Here is a 16,208-nt window from a genome sequence, read left to right as displayed (position 1 = left end):
CTTCTGGACACCAGTTTCTCTCCTTTCTCCAATCCCTAAGGAAATGGGAAGAATCCAGAATGAGTGTATAACAATTAGATGACCTCCACACGTACCCATCAGGGACTTGGATCAGTGCCACCTCCCTTTTTCTAAACTCAATGGGTCTCACACTGCCATTTTCATTCATTCCTTCTATCATACTTACTGAGCACTTACTGTGTGCAAAGCACCATACTAAGCAAACAGGAGAGTACACTAGAACAACAGACACATTCCCTGCCCACAGTGAGCTTACTGACCGGGGGGGAGACCGATCTTCACAGAAATAAATAAATTAGGGATATAGACATAAACGCTGTGGGCTGGGAGAGGGAATTAATAAAGGTTGCAAGTCAGGGTGATGCAGAAGGGAGAGGGAGAAGAGGAAAGGAGGGCTTAGTCAGGGAAGGCATCTTGGAAATGTGCCTTCAATAATTATGATGGTATTTGGAAAGCACTTACTATGTGCCAAGCACCATTCTAACCCCTGGGGTAGATACAAGGTAATCAGGTTGTCCCAAGTGGGGCTCACAGTCTTCATCCCCATTTTACAGATGAGGTAACCAAGGCATAGAGAAGTGACTTGCCCAAAGTCACACAGCTGACAAGTGGCAGAGGCGGGATTGTGTTGTTTTGTTGCCCGTCTCCCCCTTCTAGACTGTGAGCCCATTGTTGGGTAGGGACCATCTCTATATGTTGCCGACTTGTACTTCCCAAGCACTTAGTACAGTGCTCTGCACAGACTAAGCACTCAATAAATATGATTGACTGAATGAATGAATTAGAACCCTTGACCTCTGACTTCCAAGGCCATGCTCTTTCCATTAAGCCACACTGCTTCACAAGCCTTCTGATGGGCATTAATTGGAAGGGTAGCTCCTTCTGGAACAGACAAATCGATTTCTCTTAGTACAATGCCAAGCCCTTAGTACAGTGCTTTGCACACAGTAAGCGCTCAAATATGATTGAACAAATGAATAAACCATTTCCCAGCAAACAATAGCAATTTACCCAATAGAAAAAGCACAGAATTCTAGTTTTCATTTTCCCTTTGAATTAATTGCAAAGCTCTCCGAAAGGACTGCAGCTGAGTCTCACTGAGATCAGGGAACGTTTCTACTAACTCTGTTCTACTGTACTCTCTCACGCGCTTAGTATGCTGTTCTGAATGTAATAAGTGCTTAATGAATACCACTGATTGACCGATGCAGTCTGTGCACCACATCAGCCACTGGATATCATTTTCAAGACTCAGTTCTCGGCGCAAATGAAAACGTCATGCGATTTACTGCGAAATGGAGGGCTTGTGTTTACAAATGCCACTTCTGCTTTAGAAATAGATATATGCTCTCATCTATAGAGTGATGTGTAATTCATCCCCGATTAATACGCACCTATCGATAATTTATGACCACGGCTTTTTAACCAGAATGAAATTAAAAATGTGCAAAAACATCTGACACCGGCAAGAGTGAAACATATAATGAAAGCCCTTAATCTCGGTCTAGAGGCGCCATTTATTATGTTGTCATCTGCACTGCGGTATTTAAAACCCCACCGATGCTGTGGAAAGGCTTTAGATTGCGCGATAGTGCCCAAGCAGATGCCATGAAAGTCATTCAGACAGTTGAGGATGCTTCCCTGAGAACGCACCCTCATCTAGTCCCATCACTGTTAAATTGGGAATTTGACCTTTTGAGAGAATCAGGGGAATGAATCGTGAGGCATGAATATTCACGGTGGAGATTAAAAATCAAAATCTGAGCGATCAGAAAGTCAACAGCCTGGAAGCGATCACATTCCCTCTCCCCCTCATACCTCTCCCAACCCTGTTGAGAACACCACATCATCCCTGACCCCGAAGTACATAAAGTTGGCTTACCCTTGACTCTTCCCTAATGTTTCATCGCCATGATCAATGTGATCCCAAATCGTTGGCCTACCCTTGACTCTTCCCTAACTTTTCATCGCCATGATCAATGTGATCCCAAATCCTGTCGATTTTTTCCCCACAACACCTCCAGGATTCACATGTTCCTCTCCATCCGTGTCACCAGAAGCATGGTCTGGGCCTTGTTGGTTCTCTGTCTCTGCCTCTCATTGGTTTTCCCCACCTCCTTTCTCCCCTCTCCAGTCCACATTTGCCTTTGCTATATGAATCAATTTTTTCTAAAATGTCTTTCGGTACACCTCTCCCCATTCCCCCCTTCCACCCCTCCTTTCATTCTCTTACAGATATGGGTGGAAGTGCTTTGGGTAGGCCTAAAATCTTTCCACCATTTGGCAACCTTCCTTCCTCTCAAACCCACCTATTCACTGTGCCTCATTCTCACAGGTTTTTCTACCAACTTCTTGCTCACCCCCTCTCCTCCTGTCTGGAACGTCCCTTCACATCTGGCAGATCACTATTCTCCCTATCTTCCAAATCCTCCTGAAATCACATCTCCACCAGGAAGCCTTCCATGATTAAACACAAATCACCCCACCTTCTATGCACCGATTACTGGGCACTTTCACATAGCCCAAGCACTTAAGGTCTCACAGCTTACTGTGGGATGCAAGTATATATCATATGTACACATATTATACATATATAGATGATTATATACATTCACCTAACATCTTCCATAACCCATTTAGACCATGGCCTGTTTTTGGGCAGGGAATGAATCTATCAACTCTTCTGTACTGTTCTCTCTCAAGTGTCGAGAATGGTGCTCAGCACACAGTAAGCGCTCAATAAATACTAGTGATTAAGATTGGTTTTTATCTACCCTATCATTTAAATGGGAAGCTGTGCCTGCTTTCTTTCACCTCTAGCCGGTGAAATATTTTTAGGCTCCGATAGCCTCCTCAACTAGACTGTAAAGGGTTGGAGTGCAATGACCATAATTACCAATTTGATTGACCTTTTGCACATTGCTTAGTACAGTGCTCAACACATGGTAGGTGTTCAATAAATTCATTCAATAGTATTTATTGAGTGGTTACTGTGTGCAGAGCACTGTACTGAGCACTTGGGAAGTACAAATTGGCAACATATATATATATATATATATATATATATATATATATATATATATGGCAACAATAAATATAGAGCAACAGGTGAGCAGTGATGATAATGGTGGTATGAGTTAACTGCTTATCGTGTGCCATGCACTGCACTAAACGCTGGGGCGGGTGCCCTTATAACAGACAGACAGTGTTGTGTCTAGATTTGAAACTCACAGTTAGAGGTGGATCCAACAGCCTGCAAGTCCAGGGACTTTGAAGATCTAGGAAAAACAGCTTGCCATAGGCTCCAACCAGCCATCACCAATTTTTTGACTGAATTCCCTCTCAGTCCTGAACGGTAGCATTGAAAAGCAAGGAAGCAGCATGGCCTAGCATAAAGGGGGAGTCAAGAGGCTCTGGGTTCTAATCCTGACTCTGCCACTTTCCTCCTGTGTGTCCTTGGTCAAGTCACTTGACTTTGAAACTCGTTTTCCTCCTCTATAAGGATTTTCCCTCCTACTTCGACTGTGAAGTCTGTGTGGGGCAGGGACTGTGTCTGAACTCATTATGGTATATCTATATCAGCACATAGCTCACAGTATGACTGCTTAAATGCCACAACTAGAACTAATCCTCCAAAAGAATAGAAGTTTAGAAAACCTCCCCATTTGCCAACAAACTGGCAAGTAATAATACCGTGGATTCCCCTAATCTTGCTTTTAGGAAGAACAAGGAGGGCAGGGTCTTGACCTTATCATCAGGCAAGATATTCAGTTCTACCTCGGGGCCAAGGCTGGGTTACACACAATTCCCCGAAGAAGCTTGACTGAAATAAAGTAGGACTTGCTGCTAGCTTCATGGCTCCCACAGGCTACACTGCATCCATTTTTCAGAGTGACCTCACTCTCGCTTCTGCTGACTCACAGAAGCAAAGAACCAAGAGGAAAAAACAAAAAAAAAAACACAGCTATGAAAAAACTGGGGCCTATATTCACTCGTTCATTCATTCAATCGTATTTATTGAGCACTTACTGGGTGCAGAGCACTGTTCTAAGCGCTTGGGAAGTGCAAGCTGGCAACATATAGAGATGGTCCCTACCCAACAACGGGCTCACTCAAATATGAAACAAAAGTCCTCTATGATTCCAGAATGCATCGCCTTGTTTACAAGGACAAAGAGGGACATAAGAATCATCTCCGGTGACCCCATCAGACGCCAGGTCGAACTCTGAGTCCGGGACTATTATTAAAGGAGCATTCCATCCACCATCTTTTATTTCCTCAGAGCATTTCTCACTCCCCACATGAAATGCACATAGTAAGCACTTAATAAATGCCATCATTTTTTTTTAATGGGGATTAAGACTGAGCCCCCCCCCCCCCCCGCCATGGGACAACCTGATCACCTTGTAACCTCCCCAGTGCTTAGAACAGTGCTTTGAACATAGTAAGCGCTCAATAAATGCCATTATTATTATTATTAAATGGTGCCCAAAGCCACAGATGCTACAGAGAACCATGTGGGTCAGTGAAAGCAGACGAGTGAAGACTTTAGGGAGTTGAGGGGTGTGATAACATCATGATGTTCAAACCTCTCGGTCTTTGCCTGACCCCTCGGCCAAGGGTCAGCCACATTCGAAGCTGGAAGATGACCCCATCTGTATGAGAAGCTATGGAAACCTTTCCAATTCACTTCCTTATTGGCTTTGGGAGCACAGCCAACTTAAAAAGAAACGTTCGGTCTGCCAGAAGCCAGGGGCTTTACTGTCTCCTCAGCGGCTCACGGAAGCAGCTTTTGGCCTTTCGCTCGGTCTGCCTTGTGTCTCTCCTTTGAGAGTTAGCGTGTTTGGTCTGTTTTCTGCCTTGGCCCTTAGATCTATTATACAAAGCATTCAGAGCAAGCTTGGTGGTGTTTTGTTGTTGGATTTTTTTCCCCAGTGCCCTGGCATGTATTTATCAGGGAGAGATAATTTTGAAAGCATTTTCCATACAGAGAGCAGTGAAAGCCCTCTAAGCCATGCAATGCACTGAGAGGAGGAAAGCGGAAGGTGGAAGCAAGGGGAGACCAGCAGATAAAGGGAAATGTGATCTCCGACAGAGATCTGACTTTGGGAGTATTTTAAAAAAGGAAAAATCAAGGCTGAAATAACCAATTTATTTGGGGCCAAGAAAAAGATGTCACCAAAAGGACACATTATTCAATTAAGAATTCAAAGGACTCAAAGATGATATGCGCAAATGTGAGAGGAAATGATACATTATTCACAGAAGGAAGTTTAAGGTTTTGAAGATAAAGCTTAGCCATCTTATCTGGAAATGAAAAGAACACATAGAAGAGGACTGAATATTATTAATATGAAAGAATGTGACTTCTTACAAAAATGCAATTTCCAAAAAAAAATAAATAAATCAGGGAATTAAAATTCAGTCAAATAACACAAGGGCTATAAAAGCCCCTTGTCAGAGCTTAATCCTACGTTAAACCTGCTGAAAACATAGGAAGTAAAAAGAAATGAAGAATATCATTTGTGGTCCAAAATGAGTTAATTATGTCAGGTCTACAAGGGGAATTAGAAACAGAAGTATCATGGGCTTTTCATAGTTCCCACTGTAGACAACACTAGCATCCTCCCTGTCTCATCAGCCCCAAACCTTCAACCTTATCCTCAACTCATATCCCTCTTTCAACCCACACATGCAATCAGGTATGAAAATCTCAGTTCTACCTTCACAGCATCTCTAAAATCCGTCCCTTCTCCTCCATACAAACGGCTTCGACGTTGTTCTAAGCACTATCATATCCTGCCTCAATTACTACATTGGCCTCCTCTGACCTCTCTGCCTCCCATCTCCTCTGTCCTACTCCACATTTCACTCTGCTGCCCAGATCGTTTTTCGAAATACAATTTTCTGCATTCATTCATTCATTCGTATTTATTGAGTGCTTAGTATGTGCAGAGCACTGTTCTGCACTTGCCTCCCCACTCCTCAATAATAATAATAATCATGGTATTTGTTAAGCGCTTACTATGTGCAAAGGACAGAACCTTCACTGGTTGCCCATCCACCTCTGCATCAAACTCCTCACCATCTGCTTTAAAGCAGTGTATCACCTTGCCACCCTCCTATTTAACAGGCCCTCCCTGACTAATCCCTCATTTCCTATTTTATTTCTTTTGTTAATGATGTGCATTTAGTTTTACTTCTATTTGTTCTGACGACTTGACACCTGTCCATATGTTTTGTTTTGTTGTCTGTCTCCCCCTTCTAGACTGTGAGCCAGTTGTTGGGTAGGGACCGTCTCTATATGTTGCCAACTTGTACTTCCCAAGCACTTAGTACAGTGCTCTGCACACAGCAAGCGCTCAATAAATACGATTGAACTTCCTGACCCTCCCCTCCGCAATGCCTGTGCACTTCACTTTGTTCCCCTTCAGCACTTTCACGCTCACTCCCAGCACATTTAGGTAAAAATCTTTCCACTCCACTGCTTCCCTTAGCAATCATATTTATTGAGCACTTACTGTGTGTCAAACACTGAACTAAGGGCTTGGGAGAGTAAAAACTATAAGAGTTGATAGGCATGTTCCCTGCCTATAAGAGTTTAAGGTCTAGAATAATTTAATCTTCAATTTATGTATCTTATCTGTAATTTATTTTCATGTCTCCCTCCCTAGATTGTAAGCATTTTGAGGTCAGGGAATGATGTTTTCTGATTACATTGTATTCTCCCAATGTCCATTTCTAAACATTCTACATGCAGGCATACAATTGTGGAATGCATTTAACTGTCTGGTTGTGTATGGCTGAACCAGTGCCACAAAAATGTATTAAACTCCCTAAGGGACCAGGAGTCGAAAATGGAAACAAAAATTCAGCTAATCCAAGTTAACATAATAATAGAAACCCTGCACATTCCCAAATAGACAAATGTTAAGGGAGAAAGAAAACCATCTCTCCTAGGAATGACATCAGCCTTTTGCAGGCTGGAGATAAGGTATCAACAAGACTATTACGCCGTCTTGCTTTTGGTATTTAGACAGATAAACCTGTGATCTCCACACACATCGGGAGTCAGACGACCAGCAACAAAGCCTAATGAATTAGGAGGTGGTGGGGTGATTGTCCAAGGATGCGATCATTATCGACAGTGACAAAGCAGGACAATCATTCTCAAAGATGATCAATTCACAAAAGAGCTAAAGCCATTGTAAATATTACTATGGTAGTTAAAAAAAATAGTGGCATTTGTTCAGCGCTCACTATGTGTCAAGCACTGTGCCAGAGAGAGGTACAAAGTAACTCGGCTGGACACAGTCCCTGTCCAATTCATTCAATCATATTTTTGAGCACTTCCTGGGTGCAGAGCACTGTACTAAACACTTAGGTGAGTCCGATACAACAACAGTAACCTTATGGAAGTTGATAAGGGTCACTACACCATGGCCTAGACCAATCTGGGGGATTTCAGAACCTGCAGATAATTCAAATCAATCATTGGCATTTACTGAGTGCTTACAGCGTACAGGACTCTATATTAGGCACTTAGAAGAGCACAATACAACCAATTTGGTATACGCGTCGACATAAATGGAGTCAGTCAACCTCAACTGACACGAGTAAAAGAATCCCCTAGTCCAGCCAAAGTAATAATAATAATAATAATAATAATGGCGGCATTTACTAAGTGCTTACTATATGCAAAGCACTGTTCTAAGCACTGGAGAGGTTACAAGGCAATCAGATTGTCCCACAGGGGGTTCAGTCGTCATCCCCATTTTACAGATGAGGTAAGTGAGGCCCAGAGAAGTTAAGTGACTTGCCCAAAGTCACACAGCTGACAAGTGGCAGAGCTAGGATTTGAACCCATGACCTCTGACTCCAAAGCCCGTGCTCAAGTAGCTGGCAGTATAAAACTGAGAGGGGGGCAACTCTCCTTGTGAGACAGATAAGGGAGGGCGACAGAGTCAGGGTCTCTGGCAACAGCATTCCTTTGCTTTTAGGGAAGTAATGTCCTAGTGGAAAGAGCAAAGACTTGGGTTCTAATCCTTCACTTGTCTGCTGTGTGACCTTGGGCAAGTCACTTCACATCTCCATGCCTCAGTTACCACATCTGTAAAATGGGGATTAAGACAGTGAGCCCCATGGGGGACAACCTGATCACCTTGCACCCTCCCCAACGCTTAGAACAGTGCTTTGCATATAGTAAGCGCTAATAAATGCCATCATTATTATTATCATTATTATGTGGGGCAGGAACTGTGTCCAGCCCAATTAGCTTTTATCAACCCAACGCTTAAAACAGTGTATAATATATAGTGAGCACTTAAATACCATCATGGTTACTGGAGAAGCAGCGTGGCTCAACGGAAAGAGCCCGGGCTTGGGAGTCAGAGGTCACGGGTTCAAATCCCAGCTCTGCCAATTGTCAGCTGTGTGACTTTGGGCAAGTCACTTAACTTCTCTGGGCCTCGGTTACCTCAACTGTAAAATGGGGATGAAGACTGTGAGCCCCACGTGGGACAATCTGATCACTTGTATCCTCCCCAGTGCTTAGAACAGTGCTTTGCACATAGTAAGCGCTTAAGAAATGCCATTATTATTATTATTATTACCTGCAGTAACTCTAGGTTACAATGGAACAAGGAATGTTAATTTCTACCGCCGACAAATGTAAAGGATAAAACACCAGGAGCCCTGTGTGGGAAAGAGACCATGTCCAACCTAATTAGCTTGTGTCTACACCAATGCTTAGTACAGGGCTTGGAATGTAGTAAGTGTAGTGTAGTCTAGTGGATAGAGAACGGGCTTGGGAGTCAGAAGGATCTGGGCTCTAATCCTGGCTCCTGCACCTGTCTGCTGTGTGACCTTGGGCAAGCCACTTCAATTTTCTGGGCTTCAGTTACCTCACTCATTCAGTCGTATTTATTGAGCGCTTACTGTGTGCAGAGCACTGTACTAAGTGCTTGGGAAGTACAGCAGAATATAATAGTGCTTAAAACAGTGTCAAAGCCGTTTGTATGGAGGAGAAGGGACAGATTTTAGAGATGCTGTGAAGGTAGAACTGAGAATTTCATACCAGATTGCATGTGTGGGTTGAAAGAGGGATATGAGTTGAGGATGAGGTTGAAGGTTTGGGGCTGATGAGACAGGGAGGATGCTAGTGTTGTCTACAGTGGCAACTGTGAAAAGCCCATGATACTTCTGTTTCTATTTCCCCTTGTAGACTAGACATAATTAACTCATTTTGGACCACAGATGATATTCTTAATTCCTTAATTAAGACAGGGACTGTGTCCAACCTGATGTACTTTGCATCTACCCCAGAGCTTGGAACAGTGCAAGTACTGTTAACAAATATTATTATTATTATTAAATAGACTGAAAGCTGTCCCTAGACGGCCAGCTCGTTGTGGGCAAGGAATGTGTCTGTTTATTGTTATATTGTCCTCTCCCAAGTGCTTAGTACAGTTCTTTGCACACTTTAAGCACTCAATAAGTATGATTGAATGAACAAACAGATGGCTTTAAAAAAAAAGATAGAAGGATGGGGGAGAGATGCCAAAAAGTATATCTTAGAAAAAGGATCCTGGCAGCAGAGTGAAATTTGGATTGGAGAGGGGAGAGGCTGGAAGCAGAGAATCTTACAACCTCCTCTTTAGCAGACTACAATGCCCATGTTCACCAGGAAATTACAACCTCTGCATTTTCCCAGATTCTCTATGACTGGTGTCGGCATGAAAAATGAATCTGCATTTTGCTGGGTGCTCTGAGCATTTAAATCTTCGATTTATTACTTCAAAGTAGCCCCAGCCCCAGACCTGGAATGATTTCTCCGGGAGCTCTGGAAAGGTCAAGGTGACGTATTTTGATTTGATTGTATCTCCAGTTATCTTAAAATTGCAGGCCAAGTTTCTGTGCGTGCCACAGGATATTTACTCCAGATGCAATGGGTTTAGTTGTATTAATTCAGTGTTAACGTGAGATTGGGTAAAATTCTCATCAGAACTGGGTTTTTTTCCCCTCCCTCTAAAGGCAAACAACATTCTGAAAGAGAATCACTGTTGCCTAGTGGATAAAGCATGGGTCTGGACACCAGAAGGACATAAATTCTAATCCCAGCTCTGTTACGTTTCTGTTTTGTGACCTTGGGCAGGTCACAACTTCTCTGTGCCTCAGTTACCCCAACTGTAAAGTGGGGATGAAGACTGTAATCCCCATGTGGGACAGTGGATTAGGTTGGATCCACCCCAGCGCTTAGGACAGTGCTTGACACATAGGAAGTGCTTAACAAATACCATCAGATGATCAACACTGCCTCTGAAGTCAAGCTCTCTCAATCTGGCCAGACTTTACTGCATTGTCCATGGCTTAGTGAATAGAGCATGGGCCTATGAGTCGGAAAGGCATGGGTTCTAATCCTGACTCAGCCACTTGTCTGCTGTGTGTCAGTAATTCAATCATTTTTGAGAACTTACTCTATGCATAATACTGTACTAAGCGCTTGGGAGAGTACAACATAATTTAGTTGGTACACATGTTCTGTGCCCACAACGATCTTAATATATAGAGGGGAAGAAATCACTTCACTTCATTGCTCAGTGCCTCAGTTTCCTCATCTGTAAAATGGCGACGAAGACTGTGACCAACCTGACTAGCTTGCATCAACCGCGCTTGTTACAGTGCCTGGGACATAGAAAGTGCTTAACAAATGCTATGAAAACCAAAAAGTACACCTGGAGTTTTTCACCAGAAGAGGCAAATCATCCTTGGGAGAGAAAAGAGCGAGGGAGGGGGAGAGTGTAAGACAATCTCTTTTTTTATAGTATTTGTTAAGTGCTTACTTTGTGCCAGGCACCGTTCTAAGAGCTGGGGCAGATGCAAGGTAATCAGGTTGGACATGGTCCCTTTCCCACATGGGGTTCACAGTCTTAAGCCCCATTTTACAGATGAGGGAACCAAGTACTGGAGAAGTGAAGTGATTTGCCCAAGTTCACACAGCAGGCAAATGGCAGAGCTCGATATGCTTCCCATCAACCGCGTTTGGTTCAGGGAAGTCTGGTCCAGTGGAAAGAGCATGGAACTGGGAAGCAGAAGATCTGGGTTCCAATGGCCAGCAGCTCCCAAGTCCCTTATTTTTCTGGGGTTCAGTTTTCCCATCTATAAATTAGGGATAAGATCTCCAACTCACTCTTACTCTTAAAATATGAGCGCTTTGTGGGACGGAGGCTACGTCTGATCCAGTTATCTTGCATGGACCTCAGCATTTAGACCCTTGCCTGGCACAGAATGATTACTTACCAAGTATCATTTATAGTAGTAATATTAAAACTATCAGAAAGAGGCTAGAGGTAATCTTCAAAAGTGAATCTGTAGGTCTTATACAACGGAATCATTAAAAGATGAAATTGTTTCTGCAAGCTCACAGCTCTGGGCAATGACGCTTCACGTCCCTTAATGTGCTGTCCAAAGCAGGAGAAAAACAGCTGAATAATCCTTCACTAGGACTATTTAAAAATAAAAGAATGCCTTAGAACTATCCCGGGTCTCGACTTTCCATCCCCGTAACCCCGACACATTAAGGATAGCCCGCTCGGGTGCATGAAAATTTCTGCTGATAAAAAAATCTAATTCCAAACAGACTTCTCTGGTTCTCTGCGTTTACAAATAATTCATGAAAACCCTACACCCACGAAAGGGAGAGATATATTCTCTCTGATTTTGCTGTCCACACAGAGATTACCACCTCGCCGGTTTCATTTAAGGTGGGGATGGGGGAAGCACATTTCCAGGGTCCTGCTGATTGGAGAAATTTGTAGTCACTGGAGGGCTGTCGGGGAAAATTTGCAAATTACTACTCCAAATTATTTCCCCAAGAAACCACCCTGATGTGTGCACATAAGGGAGGGGGAAAAAAAAAGTAACTAAGTGACGGAGACAGGAGAAGCTCTTAGGAACATGACAGCAGTAAATTGGGATGAAGCCAAGGTGTATTTGAGAAGCGAAGGACAGGGAAAAGAAAACTTAATGAGAATCCTTTATACTCAGATAATAATTATCATCATCTTAAGAAGAAACTACTTTCCTACTAGAAAAATGACAGGCGCCTTTGTTAAAAGCTAAGAAGGTGATCACCAAGAGAACGCTCAATCAATGATATTTATTGAGCGCCTGCTACTGCCAGGCACTGCAACAATACTGAAGAGAATTTAACAGAATTAGTAGATGTGATTTCAGTCCTCAAAGAGTTGACAGTTTAGTGGAGGAAGACATAGAGTAAAGTTACATTAAAGGGTTCAAAAGGAAAAGGGGATATGCACTTGGGTAAGTGCTAAGGGGAGGTTGTAAAAGGGCTTGGGTGTTTCCCAAGTGGTGATGTATAATTTGGGAGGAGAGAAATTGGGATGATTAGAGATCAGAGAAGACCCGGAGGAGATTAATCAGGGGATCACAGAGAGAGGGTCAGCTGAATGCATTTCAAGGAGCTGGAAGCTACAGGTTGAATCAGGTTGAGGAAATGTTTTCAAATCACATTTCCCATCTTCACAGCCCTCTAAAGCACATGTTAGTTTTCTCTGATTCTTCATACCAACAGCGTCTATTGATTGGTTGGGAAACCAACGTTAAAACTGTGCTGTTACAAGCTTTCTAGGTACCAAAGATTGGTGGAAGATACAACTCACTTGAGCTCTGGAAACCAATCCACATTTGGGCTGTTAGGATGCTTCCAAATTAAACTTGTCAAAATGTTTCTCCTAGATGCCCATGACAGGCCCAACCTGGGGATATGACAAGTGTTGATTCTTTAATCCACCCATATGATCCAATTAGTCCTGATACCTGCTTGTCACAACAATAACCGTTCAGTAAATACAACTGACTGACCGTGGTAAGGCCTATAGGTAAGCAAACCTCTTCCTGGCTTGGGAGAGATTAAATCAATCACTCAGGAATATTTATTGAGCACTTACTGTATTGCAGAGCACTGTACGAAGCACTTGGAAGAGTACAATGTAACAATAAACAGACATCCCCTGCCCATGACAAGATTACAATCTATCAATCAATGGGTTCAAAGCACTGTACTATACGCTTGGGAAAGTACAATATAACAGAGTTGGTAGGCTTGTTCCCTAAAGGTCGGGAGAGTGATCACTGTAGGATATGAAGAGGGAGGGCATTACAGGCCAGAAGCAGGATGTGGGCAAAAGATTGACAGCAAGATAGACAAGATGGAATTAAAGTTAATAGGTTACCAGTAGAGGAACAAAGTGATCAGGTTGAACTATAGGAGGAAATCAGGGAGCTAAGGTAAGAGAGGGCTAGGTGATTTAGTGCTTTAAAGCTGATGGCAATGAGTTTGTTGCAGAGGTGGATGGGCAACCACTGATGGCTTTTGAGGAAGGGGAAACATGGACTGAATGATTCTGTGGAAAAATGACCCAAAAAACAGAGAAGTATGGACTATAGTGGGGAGAGACAGGAGGCGGGGAGGTGAGAGAGGAGACTGATGGAGTAATCAAGGCAGGAGAGGATAAATGCTTGGATTAACAAGGTGCCAAATTGGTTGGAGAGGAAAAGGAAAGGTAATTCACGGAAATTGCCGAAATCCAACCAGGTCCTGGCTGGGTAACAAGGCAATGTCTCATTTCAAGACACCAAAAAGAGATGAAGCCAAAATTCTGGCTTCATTCCCACCGGCTAAAATCTTGGGATTGAAAAGTCCCACACCAATTTTCAAGAAGGAAGATGAACCTGGAAAAGCAATTCAAGAAGTATCGAATAATGGAGAAGAGTTTAATGATGTGCACTGTTGTTGAGGAAGAGAGTTTGCTACAATGTGGCTTAAAGAAATAAGACAGCTCTTCAAACAAAATTTGACAAATCTTCCCCTCACATTCAAAGACACTTCGACATCATCAGTTGCTGATGGTATTTATTGAGCGCTTAATATGTTCCAAGCACTGTACTAAGCACTTGAGAGTACAATGTAACTGGCCACAACAAGCTCATATCCATCCTCTGGAAAAAGCTCACAATTACATTACTGTACATAATTTGTTTAATATTGTAATGGCATGCTTTAGATGACTTACAAATTCAGAAAAATAGTTTGGTGATGTTTACTCAACCAGTGGTAGTTATTGAACACTTACTGTGTTATACTTACAGTGTGCAGAACACTGTACTAGAATACTACAGAGTTAGTAGAAACATTCCCTGCCCACAACAAGGTTGCAGTTTAGAATCTATATTATGTTACAACATAGCGCATGTAAAAGGAAGGTCATATTACTTCTCCAGAAATCCAGGAAAGTATCATTTATAGCATGCCAATTAGGGCAAAATGTGCTTCACAATAATGATAATAATAATAATAATGATGGCATTTATTAAGCGCTTCCTATATGCCAAGCACTGTTCTAAGTGCTGGTGGGAGGGGAATACAAGGTGATCATGTTGTCCCATGAAGGACTCACAGTCAATCCCCATTTTACAGATGAGGTAACTAAGGTCCAGAGAAGTTGAGCGACTTCCTCAAAGTCACACAGCTGACAATTGGCGGAGCGGGGATACAATCATGTTTATAGTGATAACAACTGTGGCATTTGTTAAGCACTTACTATGTGTTAAGCACTGGGGTGGTTACAAGAAAATCAGATTGGACACAGTCCCTGGCCCATATGGGGCTCAAAGTTTCAATCCCCATTTGACACATAAGCTAACTGAGGTACAGAGAATTGAAGTGACTTGTCCAAAGTCACACAGCAGACCAGTGGATTAGAATCCATGACCTTCTGAATCCCAGGCCCGGGCTCTTCTTAATCTACACTTGGGCTGGTGGAGTTCTCATTTCTAGGGATGCATCCAGAAATATCCAGCGTAGCCAAAATCTTTTAAATTAATGCTGTAAAAATCTATTCACGGGTAGGTTGATCTCCCTCACACTTAGCAAATTCCCTGAAAAGCATTTCAACAGTTATTTTGATAAGTTATTTATCCTGGACTCAAAGTATTCCGTAACTACGGCCGGATACTAATCCTTAAATAAAGGACGCTGATGATACAGTTCAATTTTCATTACAATATTTCACTTCCAATATTAAGATTAATCATGTTGTTTACCTAGCTAATCTAGTGACGAACAGAACGTCTTTAAAAAAAAAAAAGAGTGAGAATAACTGCACATAAAAAGACAGTTTGATTATTTAATTCCAAGAAGGTTTGAACAATGTAATTGTGTAATTAAAGTTTATAAGGTACCTCAAGATGGTTTCCAATTTCTTTTAACTGGAGTGTGCAGGCTGAAAGGAAAAGTGGTTATATCTTACTGGGGTTCAATGGTTCATGAAGAATGAACTTCAATGAGAGATGACAAAAGAGAGAATATCCCCTTTGACTAGAAACATTCCCCAAACTGTTACTAATCCATGATGACCAGAATATTTCCAGATGAGAAAAGAATGTGTTATAGGTTTCTCTGGCACCCCACGGAAGAGAAATTACAAGAGAAAAAGTTGAAACTCTACCTCAAAGAATGCTTAAAATCTGTTTTGCCACTTAAAAAAGCCTAGGACTTCTCTGGCTAATTCTGCATATCATCCGGACTCCCAAACTATGATAATAAAAATGATGGTTATTGTTGTTAAGCAGTTACTATGGGCCATGCCCGGCATTAACCACAAGCAAACCAGATTGGATACGGTCCCTGTCCCAGATGGGGGTCACAGTCTTAATCTCCATTTTATAGTTGAGGTAACTGAGGCACAGAGAAGTTGAATGACCTGCCCAAGGCCACACAAGCAGACATTTGGCAGAGCCACGATTAGAACCCAGGTCCTTCTGACTCCTGGGCCTGTGATCTATCCACTATACTATGCTGCTTCTCTTTAATAATGACAGCATTTATTAAGCCCTTACTATGTGCAAAGCACTGTTCTAAGCACTGGGAAGGTTACAAGGTGATCAGGCTGTCCCACATGGGGCTCACAGTCTTAATTCCCTCTTTACAGATGAGGTAACTGAGGCACAGAGAAGTTAAGTGACTTACCCAAAGTCACACAGCTGACAACTGGCAGAGCCAGGATTTGAACCTATGATGTCTGACTGCAAAGCCCGGGCTTTTTCCACTGAGCCACACTGCTTCTCTAGCACCAGTTATCCAGGTAGATGAGGAAACCTGTAAAGCT

The sequence above is a fragment of the Tachyglossus aculeatus genome, chromosome 24, assembly GCF_015852505.1.
Source record: "Tachyglossus aculeatus isolate mTacAcu1 chromosome 24, mTacAcu1.pri, whole genome shotgun sequence".
NCBI lineage: Eukaryota > Metazoa > Chordata > Mammalia > Monotremata > Tachyglossidae > Tachyglossus > Tachyglossus aculeatus.
Note: the sequence above shows the minus strand (reverse complement) of the source record.